At 46.9% G+C, this 13,196-nt stretch overlaps 1 long non-coding RNA gene across 1 annotated transcript; it reads right to left on the minus strand.

Annotated features, from left to right (window-relative positions):
* Positions 1-1,437: 1,437 nt before the first annotated feature.
* Positions 1,438-8,212, minus strand: LOC140902159 (uncharacterized). Its single transcript, XR_012156020.2, has 2 exons — positions 8,096-8,212; positions 1,438-3,539 (listed from the first exon to the last, which is right to left on the minus strand). It is a non-coding gene; the product is annotated as an uncharacterized LOC140902159 (long non-coding RNA).
* Between the last annotated feature and the right edge of the window lie 4,984 nt (positions 8,213-13,196).

Raw genomic sequence — 13,196 nt, forward strand, 5'->3', positions numbered from 1 at the left:
CGCCAGGTTGCAGCCCGTTTTTCAGCTCCTCCAGAACCTTCTCCTCAGGTTCTGGCTGCACTTCTCCCCGTGCCTCCTGATCTACGCACACCCCATCCATGGCCCCACGAAGTCACAAGACCTCCTCATTAGCCTCCTCCTGGCACTGACCAAGGTGGCCATCCACCATACCAGGAGGAAGAAGCTGGAAGGCGAGGTGCTCTACAACTCTGGGGCCTATTTCTGCTCCTCCCTTAGGTTACGTCTCTGGGCAGAGTTCCTGTGGGCCATGTCCACTGGCTCCCTCTGGATGCCTTTGAGGAGCAGTGGGCGCTGTCCAGGGTTCTCTGCTCAGTATCCCTGTAAGGTCTGGGGCCTTTTTTCTGCAGTAAAAACAGCAGCCATGAGCTAAGTTGCAGAGTCACATCTTCACGTTCCATCTAAATTGCACCAAAACAATGTAATATCGGTCTGTCAAGAAGGCACTCCTGTCCTAATAGCACCCACCATCCCCAGATAAAGAAACAGATCTTAAGATGTTTTAAAGAAAATGTTGATAACATTCTGTGTGGCAAGAAACCACTTATCAACAGTTGTGATTGTGAAATCTATACTTTTCAATTGTTTTGCCTTTATGGTCCTATGTCTCTGTTGTTTATCTGTATGGTCTCTGTTTGATTCTTTAATTGTTTCTGTCTGTTGCATAACTAATTTTGCACGATTTGAATCAACTAAGGTAATGGGGTATGATTGGTTAAAGAATTGTTTCATAATGTGCTAGGATTGGTTAAAATATTGTTTCATAATACTTTAGTTTAAAATTATTGGTTAAGGTATAGCTAAGTAGGACCCAAGTTTTAACTATATAAACTGCGCTCCAAAAGGAAGTTCTTTGGAACCTAACTCCAGGACAGCCCAAGATCAAAGCTGCCAGACCTCAACAAGCTGCCAACCATACTGTACAGAAGCCAGAGTCCCCAGATGATCTAATCTTGACTGGCCATCATGAAAAGTTCATCTGCATTATTGGGAATGGTGAGCATTGTATGCTTAGCATGTGTATTCTGTTGATCAATTGTTAATAAATAGAGGTTAAGGATATGTGACGGTCCCCTCTGGTGTTATCTGGACATCGGTGGTCTGGTAGGCCACTCCAATCCTTGACTTTGGGAGCCAGCCTTACCCTGCTCTGCTGTGAGAACCCCCACTCCTGGGCTGATCACGCACAGCCTCTGGCATGTAAACTGCTCCCAGCTACTTGCAAGCGAATGACACTAGCCAATATTTCCAGTCCCAGACATAACCCTAGGAACCTCCGTCTTGCAGTGTTCAGTTATGCCCACTGGACACTGCAAGCTTATATGAGTTCATCAATTTAACAAATAAATTGATATGTACCAGGCTTGTTATTCCAAGGCGAGCCTCTGACACACTTCAAACCAAACGCACTGCTTCAGGTAGATTCAACAAACAAATTTATTAACTATAAAGGTAGATTTTAAGTGATTATAAGTCAAAGCATAACAAGTCAGAGGGGTTACCAAAATAAAATAAAATATAAGCACGCAGTCTAAACTCTCAACCCTATTAGATTGGGCAGCAACTAGATTAAGCAGTTTTTCTCACCCCACTAGATATTGCAGTCCTTAATATACAGGTTTGTCCTTTAAACCTGGGCCAATCTCCTGTGTTGGAGTCTTGTCTTCTTCTCAGTGTCTTGGTTGCTTGCAGCATAGGTGGGGTCAGGAGAAGGGCCCAGTATGTGTTCACACTGTCTGTTTCATACCCTCAGTCCATGTGCTTGTAAAACACAAGTCCAGACATGTTTGTGGGGCATTGCTGAGTCTCTCCAAGCAAGGTTGAGCAATTCCCCTGGTGTGGTCTCATGCAGGTGAGTCATTGCAATGTAGCTCCCTTGCTGGACAATGGCTGTTGATGGGTTGTTTGACACCCCACCCAGACATTGATTACTTTCCTTGCTGTTGCCTTTGGGGAGCTATATCTGGCTGATTCCCCATTTACAGCATGCTTTAGTGACCACCATACAACACAATTCTCATAACTTCATATGCATTAATGATACACGTGTATGGATAGAGAAATGACTTTCAGCAGATCATAACCTTTCCCCTGATACCTTACAAGGCATGCTTTATATGTAAGATCATGATTATATGAAAATAAGAAATATGGGTGTTACAGTACGCTCCCCCAAGGTATAGAATGTCACAGGATATTACTGTGTAAGGCTCTTTCTCTGGGAAATGGTCCCACAGACCCATAGAGCCCTGAGTCCACCGGGAATGGGTGTTAGCCTGAGCCCACGGAGGGAGTAGAGTTGGGTCCCTTACTCTCTGAGTGCCAATGAGAAAGAGTGGGGGGGATCCTTAAATTGTACAGGTAACATACTCTCTGGTTCCCTGATTTTAACCCTATGACCTCACTCCTAACCATTTTCTCATTTGTTGCCCCCCAAATTCTTTTGACGCCTCATTCCAGTGGCTTCTCCCCTTAGGCTTGGCGGGGGAGGTTTAGATGTGGGCTGGCTTGCACCTGCCCATCCCTGGCGATTCAATAGGTGTCAGGAATCAGGGCCCGCAGCAGAAAGAGTCTCCAAGCAACCTAACGAGTGCAGCTGGCCTATAGAAAGCTGCCTAATTGCCTCCCTGCCTGACTGGTTGCCAAAGTCAGCAGAGTGGCTTTTAAGCCTAGCAGCAGCAGCCTTTCAGTGGCTACTTGAAGCATTCGTTCTTGACTCTGCTTGCTTGTACCCAGTTTGGCCTCTGTCTAGCCTCACTCCAGATAACCTGGTCCTGACCTTTGGCTCTGATTCTTGTCTCTGGTATCTGGCCTCTGTCTCTGATTCCTGATTCCTGTTCTAACCACAGGGTGTGACGGTCCATGTCCCGATCACTGATAGCAATTGCCCATGCTTTGTCAGTCTGGAGAGAGGACTTCAGTCTCCTGTGAAGTCGGTGGAGCAATTTTCACACTTAAGCTCATTCTTATATGCACGGAGCACATATAGTTTTCTGTTTCTTTGCTGTTGGCTCAGTCCCACACTCACTTTGGTTTTCTCCAGATTGAAACTAACACATGTAATTTGTGTTATCTGCACAATTTTATTAGACTCTTAAGTTTCAGAGGGTTTCAGCTGTATGACTTCCTGAAAGTCAGAGACATGCAGCTCCAGCTTCATAAAAGACTTCGAAGCTATACTTCAGTGTATATAGATCCAGTCAACTGAAGGCACAAAAACTTTAGCTACAGTGCTGTATCTGTGTTTCTTAAAATCCACTTTACAGTACAGTCTAACATAGAAATGAAAATGTCATTGGCCTTACATCAGAAAATAAAAGCTCTTCAGAGAAGAAAGGATCCTTGTTGCAAGACTCGTGTAAAATTTCCTTTCTCTGTGTGTTGGTCAGTGCTCAAACACTTATTTTTAAAATGTTTTTCTGTGAATTCCTCATGATGTTGTTTTGCTTCCATTGCATATTTCCCACCAGTGAAGCTTGTGAGTCATCCTTGAAAACAGGAGTCTCCATGGTGACTAATTCCTGTGGGATGAAAATAAATGAGTAATGCCAACATTTTCTCCACTTCCAAACATTTTTCTTCTGTGATTTCTGGCAGAGTTGAGTTTAGGATGATAGTAAACATATGGGAATGTCCCCACAATGCCCCACTCTTTTTTTTACTCTTCAGTGTAAACAGAATCCTCCTGACTGTGGAAAGAGACTTTCTGCTCCACGGTACATCTGCAATAAGCTGCTCAGCATGTTCTCATTTAATGAAAACTCTCCAAGAAGGATAAATTGACATAATCTGAAGCAGACACACCCTTACAAGAATTTCTAAACATGAATCTCAGCTTAGAGTTCCTTCATGAAGAATCTGCACAGAATCAACTTTCTTATATCCTGCCAAATTCAATTTGACAGTGTTGCATATGTTTACATAATCTTATTTTCTCTGCAAATCTGCAGTAAGGGCCTGGGCTGCATCCAAGTTCAATGTAACTCAGGAGAGGTACAGGTGCAAAGTTGTCACCTTTGTGACCCCTGATCCTGGGGCAGCCTGACTGTTGGTCTGGTCCCCAGAGCACAGAAACACAGACTCAGGGCTACTCTACTTCATGTTCAGCTGCTCATGGCCCCAAAGGGCCATTCTGGTAGGTGTAAATCACCAAAGCCAAGGCACCTTTCCCCAGGCACGTACCCTATGTAAAGGATCAGGAGGGAAGGTGGCTTTGGAGCCAATAGGATGGACCTACTGTAATGGATCTGCTAACCAGGAGACTATGATTCCCAATCACCCCCACCCACCCCGCCACACACATCCCCTTCCTCCTAGCCAGGTAGGAGGAGGGGACAGAAACTCAATGAACTTGCAATTGGAAGTGACCGGGCACATTTGGGAAGCAGCAGCAGCAGCATGGCTAGGCAGGAGCTGCAGGGAAGATAGATGCGGAGAGAAACCAATGAAAGGAGTCGTATGCAGCAGAAACCAGGGAACCACTGTGGAGCAGGGTGTGATTGTTGGACATGCAGCTGGGACTGACTTACGGGGAAGAGCAGAGGCTGGGCAGGGAGCTGATGCAGAGGGGGCCCAGGGAGAGAGACACCACTAACTGACCCTGTCCTTGAAACCTACAAACTCCTATTTGCTGGGAATAGAGACTGGGTTGGATAGGGCACCCCAGGCACTAGGCCTGAAGAATCCTAACCCTCAGTTGGACTGCTCCCAAAGGCCAAAGCAAGAACTGTATCTGTTTAAGCCTTTATACCTAGGATATCTGCAACCTTCCCTCTCTTGCCAGCCCTAGTCAAATATCCTTTCATGTGTCTGAGTGTTACTGGGTGGGACCCACCAGGGCTAGCACCTACAAAAGCCATCAGCACTTGCCTCCAAGCCAGGGTACACCTGTCACACTGCCTTTAAGGCTGCTTAGCACGGACACTGTAGAACAAAGCTGCTTCAGAGGTCCCAATGCTCTAGCCCCTAGTGCTTTATTACTTATTTATTTTACCATAGCACCCAGAGGCCTCAGTCAAGATGGGAGTCCTGTTGTGCTAAGTTCTGTACAAATACACAGAAAGAGGCCTTTCCCCAGACGAGTTTATATTCTCAGGAGTACAAAGCGAGCCATTTCAGTACCATTTTGAATGGGAGTAATAACTCAAAACAAGTTAGAAAAAGAGCATTACCGTTACTGTATGCAGGACGGAAATGGATGTTGCACTGAAAATACTATGCACCTGTAACTGAAACTGTATTATTTTGCACAGACCTAGTTGCTCTAACGTCCTATGAACGAGATAATTTTAAATAGGTGCGCGGTTGGAGAAATTTAGAATAAAAATGTGGAAATTATTCTGCCTTACTTGGGGGAGGATGAGGGTGAGGGAAAAGAAGCAAAACACACAGACACAGTCAAGTAGCTCTGATTAGCTTTGCATTTTGCCCTCACATTGACCTTGGTGTAAACAAGTCAAACACTTTTTGAACTTTTAAAACCCTTATGTTTGATTTGATCACTAGGAAGGAAGTCAAGTGAACATTATTATTTTTTCTAATTCAACTTGATCATTTAACCAGCTAACCGTTTATAATACAGCTTGTCACCCATTCCGGATAATGTTTTAATGATTAAACTGTTTCTGATCTGGATTTTTTTAAGTAGCTATAATTATAACATGCCCGTGAAACTAGTTCTCAGAGATAGTGGGACTGAATCTTCACTCCCTTGCTCCAGTGTCATGCTAGAGTAATTCCACTGATTCATTGGAGTTACTCCTGATTCTTACTGGTTATGAGAGGATCCTATCCTATGTGCTGCTATTGTCAGCGGCGAGGGCTGGTTACACTAATTCCTCTCTGTCCCTAAGCAATGGCACAGGGAACTAGGGTCAAATCTGGAGGTGCTGAGCACTGCAACTGTCATTGACTTTCATGGGAGTTATGGTGCTCAGCTCCTTTCAGGTTTTGGGACTCCCATTGACTTCAGTGAGAGCTGGTTAAGGCACTACACAGCCCTACAGGTCCACTCTCCAGCCATTGAAGCCAGTAGCTTTGTCTTTGACTCCAATGGGATCAGATCCCTGGGGTTCAATTCTCATATTCAGTGACTCCTTACTCCGTAAGTAGTCCTACTGAAATCAAAAAGAGAGCAAGATCATATCGTTTGATCTACACATATTTTACATCAGTAATTAAAAAAAAAAGAATGTTAAAATAAAATTAGTTCTCACTTCAGTCAGAACTGCCTTTGGTTTGATCTGGGTTAATTTGCTTGCCCATCATGCACATAACCAGTTCTGGGGAACCAGATGTTTGAGTGGGGTGAGGCAGATGATGTCTTCCCCCATCCCAGGAACAGCTATGGTTGATGGCAGATAAGTTTGTGAGGCAGCATGGGAGGGCACCAGCGATACATGCATACTTTGGTTACCAGCAGTATGTACGAGTATCACTGACAGTGAGAATTATTTACATTATGTTAGTTTTGGGGTCCCACTGTGATTTATAGATTATAATTACCTCTTCTTATAGTGCTTTTCATCCTAGATTTCCAAGCACTTTAAAAAGGAGGATGAGTGTCATTTCCGTTTTCCAGATGCAGAAATTGAGGCACAGAGAGGTGAAGTGACTTGCCCAAGGTCACACTGCAAGCCAGTGCAGAACTGGAAAGAAAAATCTGGTCATCTGACTCTCTGTGCAGTGCCCTATCCAGTAAATCATGTTACTGCCCATACAGACTTGTGGGCTTTTTAAAATTGCAAGTTAAATGTTCTTGCTCTGACTTTAAATTCTACAGCATTTGCACTAAAATTCTATGTGCTACAAATCAAGGGAAATTAAGTGATACGTTGCAGAAAGAACAGAATTATTAACCTACTGCTTACTGATTAAAAATACTGTTACAAACCTGCCCTACTTTTTAGGTCTTCTCATAGTCAGATATTTTACTCTAAAAACGTTTGGATCGCGTTATCTTAAGTGGAAAATTTTATAGTACTTCCTTGAACAGCCCTTCCCCCGTTCTTTGCATGCAATTAGATAATATTTTGTAAATGTTTGATCCACAAATGGAACAGAGTCAGACAAGAAGAGGCCAGTACTGCTGTCATCCTTAAAGCATTCATGCTCATTAAAGAGAATGGCAGGAGAAGAGTGCACAAATGTAGGCTGCCAGCCAATCAAAATATAATGGAGAATACTGAGAAGTTCAAAGTGGGGCATTACATTATAAATCACAGAATATATGAAGCTGTACAATCAAGCCACCTCATTCCCATCTGAAAATTTCCCATCTTTACACAACTTACTGAGACCTCGCTAAAATAAAAGAGCCCTCTCTCCTACACTGTACCCCACAGAGAATTTCTAAATTGTGTTGTTTACTTATAGTGCTGTTCTAATCTGAAAAGTGACTCTGCAAAAATAGCATTGGGAGTTTCATGTTTATTGTTTCCCAATGACTTCGATATCAGTTGTGCTCAGTGTACGAGTAAAATGATTGTTTTTTCTAACTGCTGGCCCTGCAAATTAAACCTGAGATCTGAGAGACCAGTCGGGTTCTGTCCTTCTCCCATATCATCACCAGTTCTGAACAAACTGTTCAGAACAAAAAGTTCTGCAAACCAAAGTACATCCAGTTACACCTGAGCAACCCCACTGTCTTCCAATTATGGTCATAGCAACATCTGTGCAGACTCATGATCTTCAGTACAGTTCCATAAGTGAAGCTGACTGGAACTTCATAAATAATTCTGATGATGATGATGCAGAACCAACTTCCTCTCTTTCTTATGTATTGGTTCTGCAGAACTAATTGCAATTAAAAAGCAACACAACCCTATGCAATACAAACATTCAAATTAACATCAAGTTGATTGAGCCCCTGTTAAAAAGAAATACTGTGTAGTTGGATTCTTTTTATTTACCTTCTTATCTTTAAGGCTTTAGGGTTCATACGGGGAGAGGTGATACACGCACACTCCTGTACACCTCTCTTACGTGGCGGGGGCGGGGGGATGACCGACCAACCCAACCCTCCCTGCCCAGTGCTTTCCACCCTCCATGCGTGGCTGGGCCCCCAAGACAGACCCACCTCTCCTGGTACCTGGCGCCATGTCTTCCCAAGGCAACACGTGGGGGGGCATGCAGGGTCACATGCCCCCCTCCCCAGATTTCTGGCAGGGTTCACACCAGAATGTTGCCAGCAGAAACCTTTCCACACAGTGTGGGAGGGAAGAGATGGGAGCTGATTCCAGATGCAGCGGGCGGGGAGGGAGGGGGCGGGAGGGATGACCTGGCCAGTGTCTTTGCAGAGCTCATCTTTTCCCCGCAACCCCGCCCCATGGCTGGAAGCAGCTTGTCCCTTCCTGACCGCACAGTGTTGAAAGGCAGCTAACACCTCCAGGCTGCTGCTGGCCACTGACATAACCCAGCTGCCTCTGGCTACAGCGCGGGCAGGAAGGGGTTAAGCCCTAAGGATGCATTGTGCACCAGGGCTCAGGGAAGCAGACTGCAGGGGCTTCAGTGAACGCAGCCAGACAGGTGACTCAGCAGCAGAGGGTGCCTAGGGGACGGAGCAGCCCCGTGTTCCCTGGGGACAGGACCCAGGGCGGGGGGAGGCAGGTGAAGAGGGTGCTAAGACCCTGTCCGGGGGGCTGCTATGGCACCTGCAGGGTCAGGACATGAAGAAGCTGTAAATCACTCCCCCCGCCCACCACTCCAGAGCTTAGCTGGGGGGCGAAGAGCTTCCCCATGCCAGCGCTGCATGGGCGTTGGCATACGCAGGGCTTTGATTCTCCTGGCCAGCGCCCTGGGCTGGAGGGTCTTGGGCTTTCCCAGGGTGCCAGCCCAGCCAGAGGCAGTGGGGGGAAGGAAGGAGCGGGCTGGCCAGACTCTTGGTGAGCTGAGCGCTCCGACCAGGGGCTGGTTCTCCGCACAGTGCTGGGAATGGGATGCAGCCTGCTGGGGGGTGGGAGGGCAGAATATGGGGGAGCAGTGGGGCTGGGGGAGTGAAGGGGCAAAGCAGGGAAAGGACAGCAAGAGGGGGAGCACGTAAAGGGCCGGTGGGTGGGCAGCAGAGGCAACACGGAATCGGCCACTGCCTGGCACCTGCCCACACTCACTGGCCGCTGCAGCACGCAGCACACAGCCAGTGCTGGCTGGAAACGGGTTGGGGGCGAGGCCCTGCTGGCCCTGCTGCTGCACTGACAGACCAGCAGGGGGAGTGACCGGCCCTGCACTCTACAGCTTTGACCCGCCACCAGCCTTGCACACTCACCCCCATCATCAGCAACTGGACCCTCCCTGGCAAGCAGGGATCTGGCCAGCAGCAGGACCTGTCAGTACTGATGGGGGGAGACAAAAAATATGGGACAATTTGCCAATTTTTAAGAAAAAGTCGGGATACCTGCAGGAGGGCTTAAATACGGGACTGTCCCTTTAAAACCGGGACGTCTGGGCAGCCTACATTAATGCTCTGCCAGGTATGGCTAAGGTTAGCAGCTTAAATAAATTATCTTAAAGAGCTCCACCTAGTGGCTGAACACTATAATACAGTTTAGTTTTCCATTATATCTCCCCCTTTAAGTTTTACATTTCTACCATTTACAAAATATAAGCTATTGTGCTATCTTTGACGTTCGGTACATATCAGTCTATTAAATGTCTCTGAATTGAACTGTTTTACTAATTACATGACCCAGACACATAACAACTTGGTCATCTGGCTGTCCATTAGTTACAATGACTGGCTGTGGTCATTTCTGAATCTCAGAGTTCCCTTCTTCTTGATCTGCACCTACCATCCGTAGCATTTGCCATGTTGATTGCTCTTACTGAGGAACAAACTACAGATGTCGACAGTTTCTGCTGATCTCTCCACTGGTGGTTTCGATCATATATGACCTGGGCACTGAATTCTTTTTCTTTACAACAGCTGGAGTTTTCCATCCTTTTTCTCCATCCAGTTTGACATGAACAGTCACCAGTCTACACCCAGCAGTTCTCTAACTGAGTGACATCTGTTTAGCATTCCACTACAGTGCATTTCCCTATAAATGTAAAATAATTTAGTTTTGTTTCATAATCATGCCACTATAGTACAGGATTATTACTCGCTGACTGAGCCCTGGTCTACACTACGAGTTTAGGTCAAATTTAGCAGCTTTAGATTTATTTAACCCTGCACCCGTCCACATGACAAAGCCTTTTTTTTTCGTCTTAAATGGCTCTTAAAATCGATTTCCTTACTCCACCCCCAACAAAGGGATTAGCACTGATATCGGCCTTGCCGGGTCCAATTTAGGGTACTGTGGACGCAATTAGACGATATTGGCCTCTGGGAGCTATCCCAGAGTGCTCCATTGTGACCGCTCTGGACAGCACTCTCAACTCAGATGCACTGGCCAGGTAGACAGGAAAAGGCCAGCGAACTTTTGAATTTCAATTTCCTGTTTGGCCAGTGTGGCAAGCTGCAGGTGAGTGCAGAGCTCCTCGGCAGAGGTGACCATGATGGAGTCCCAGAATCGCAAAAGAGCTCCAGCATGGACCGAATGGGAGGTACAGGATCTGATCGCTGTGTGGGGAGAGGAATCCGTGCTATCAGAACTCCGTTCCAGTTTTCGAAATGCCAAAACATTTGTCAAAATCTCCAAGGGCATGAAGGACAGAGGCCATAACAGAGACCCAAAGCAGTGCCGCATGAAACTTAAGGAGCTGAGGCAAGCCTACCAGAAAACCAGAGAGGCAAACGGCCGCTCCGGGTCAGAGCCCAAAACATGCCGCTTCTATGATGAGCTGCATGCCATTTTAGGGGGTTCAGCCACCACTACCCCAGCCGTGTTCTTTGACTCCTTCAATGGAGATGGAGGCAACACGGAAGCAGGTTTTGGGGACGAGGAAAATGATGATGTTGAGGTTGTAGATAGCTCACAGCAAGCAAGCGGAGAAACCAGCTTTCCCGACAGCCAGGAACTGTTTCTCACCCTGGCCCTGGAGCCAGTACCCCCCAAACCCACCCAAGGTTGCCTCCCGGACCCGCCAGGTGGAGAAGGGACCTCTGGTATGTGTACCTTTTAATACTATACATAGTTTAAAAGCAAACATGTTTAATGATTAAATAGCCCTGGCATTTGCGGCTCTCCTGGATGTACTCCCAAAGCCTTTGCAAAAGGTTTCTGGGGAGGGCAGCCTTATTCCATCCGCCATGGTAGGACACTTTACCACTCCAGGCCAGTAGCACATACTCGGGAATCATTGTAGAATAAAGCATTGCAGTGTATGTTTGCTGTCATTCAAACAACATCCGTTCTTTATCTCTCTGTGTTATCCTCAGGAGAGTGATATCATTCATGGTCATCTAGTTGAAATAGGGTGCTTTTCTTAAGGGGACATTCAGAGGTGCCCATTCCTGCTGAGCTGTTTGCCTGTGGCTAAACAGAAATGTTCCCCACTGTTAGCCATGGGGAGGGGGGAGGCAAAATGAGTGTACCCATTGTTCTATACAATGTGTCTTTTTAAATACCACTGTCCCTTTTTTCCCCTCCACCAGCTGCATGTGTTTCAAGGATCACAGGATCTTCTCCTTCCCAGAGGCTCGTGACGTTTGGAAGGTGAAAAAAACGCACTCACGATTAAATGTTCTCTGGGCTCATGCTGTCCTCCCACACTGACAGAGCACAAACGAATGCATGGAGGCAGACAATGTTAGAGTGCAGGAAAGCACAAAATGACTGGGAGGAGAGGTGGCGGGCTGAAGAGAGTAAGTGGCGGGCTGAAGAGAGGGCTGAAGCTGAAAGGTGGCAGCAGCGTGATGAGAGGAGGCAGGATTCAGTGCTGAGACTGCTGGAGGATCAAACTAATATCCTCCAGCATATGGCTGAGCTGCAGGAAAGGCAGCTGGAGCACAGACCGCTGCTACAGCCTCTGTGTAACCAACCGCCCTCCTCCCCAAGTTCCATAGCCTTCTCACCCAGACGCCCAAGAACGTGGTGGGGGGGCCTCCAGCCACCCAGCCACTCCACCCCAGAGGATTGCCCAAGCAACAGAAGGCTGGCATTCAATAAGTTTTAAAGTTTTAAACTTTTAAAGTGCTGTGTGGCCTTGTCCTTCCCTCCTCCACCACCCCTCCTGGTGCTTCTCTCCTCCACCACCCCTCCCAGACTACCTTGGCAGTTATCCCCCTATTTGTGTGATGAATTAATAAAGAATGCATGAATGTGAAGCAACAATGACTTTATTGCCCCTGCAAGTGGTAATCGAAGGGAGGAGGGGAGGGTGGTTAGCTTACAGGGAAGTAGAGTGAACCAAGGGGCGGGGAGTTTCATCAAGGAGAAACAAACAGAACGTTCACACCGTAGCTTGGCCAGTCATGAAACTGGTTTTCAAAGCTTCTCTGATGTGCACCGTGCCCTCCTGTGCTCTTCTAACCGCCCTGGTGTCTGGCTGCACGTAACCAGTGGCCAGGCGATTTACCTCAACCTCCCACCCCGCCATAAACATCTCCCCCTTACTCTCACAGATATTATGGAACGCACAGCAAGCAGTAATAACAGTGGGAATAACCGAGTCAGTAAACTGCACCAGTGCGCTTTTAAACATCCATATGCACATTCTACCACCATTCTGCACTTGCTCAGCCTTTGGTTGAACAGCTCCTGACTACTGTCCAGGCTGCCTGTGTACGGCTTCATGAGCCATGGCATTAAGGGGTAGGCTGGGTCCCCAAGGATACATATAGGCATTTCAACATCCCCAATGGTTATTTTCTGGTCTGGGAATAAAGTCCCTTCCTGCAGCTTTTGAAACAGACCAGAGTTCCTGAAGCTGTGAGCGTCATGTACCTTTCTTGGCCATCCCACATTGATGTTGGTGAAACATCCCTTGTGATCCACCAGAGCTTGCAGCACTATTGAAAAGTACCCCTTGCGGTTTGTGTACTCGCCGGCTTGGTGCTCCGGTGCCAAGATAGGGATAGGGGTTCCGTCTATGGCCCCACCACAGTTAGGGAATCCCATTGCAGCAAAGCCATCCACTATAACCTGCACATTTCCTAGGGTCACTACCCTTAATATCAGCAGATCTTTGATTGCGTTGGCTACTTGCATCAGAGCAGCCCCCACAGTAGATTTGCCCACTCCAAATTGATTCCCGACTGACCGGTAGCTGTCTGGCGTTGCAAGCTTCCACAGGGCTAT

This window comes from Lepidochelys kempii, chromosome 1 (genome assembly GCF_965140285.1).
Source record: "Lepidochelys kempii isolate rLepKem1 chromosome 1, rLepKem1.hap1, whole genome shotgun sequence".
NCBI lineage: Eukaryota > Metazoa > Chordata > Testudines > Cheloniidae > Lepidochelys > Lepidochelys kempii.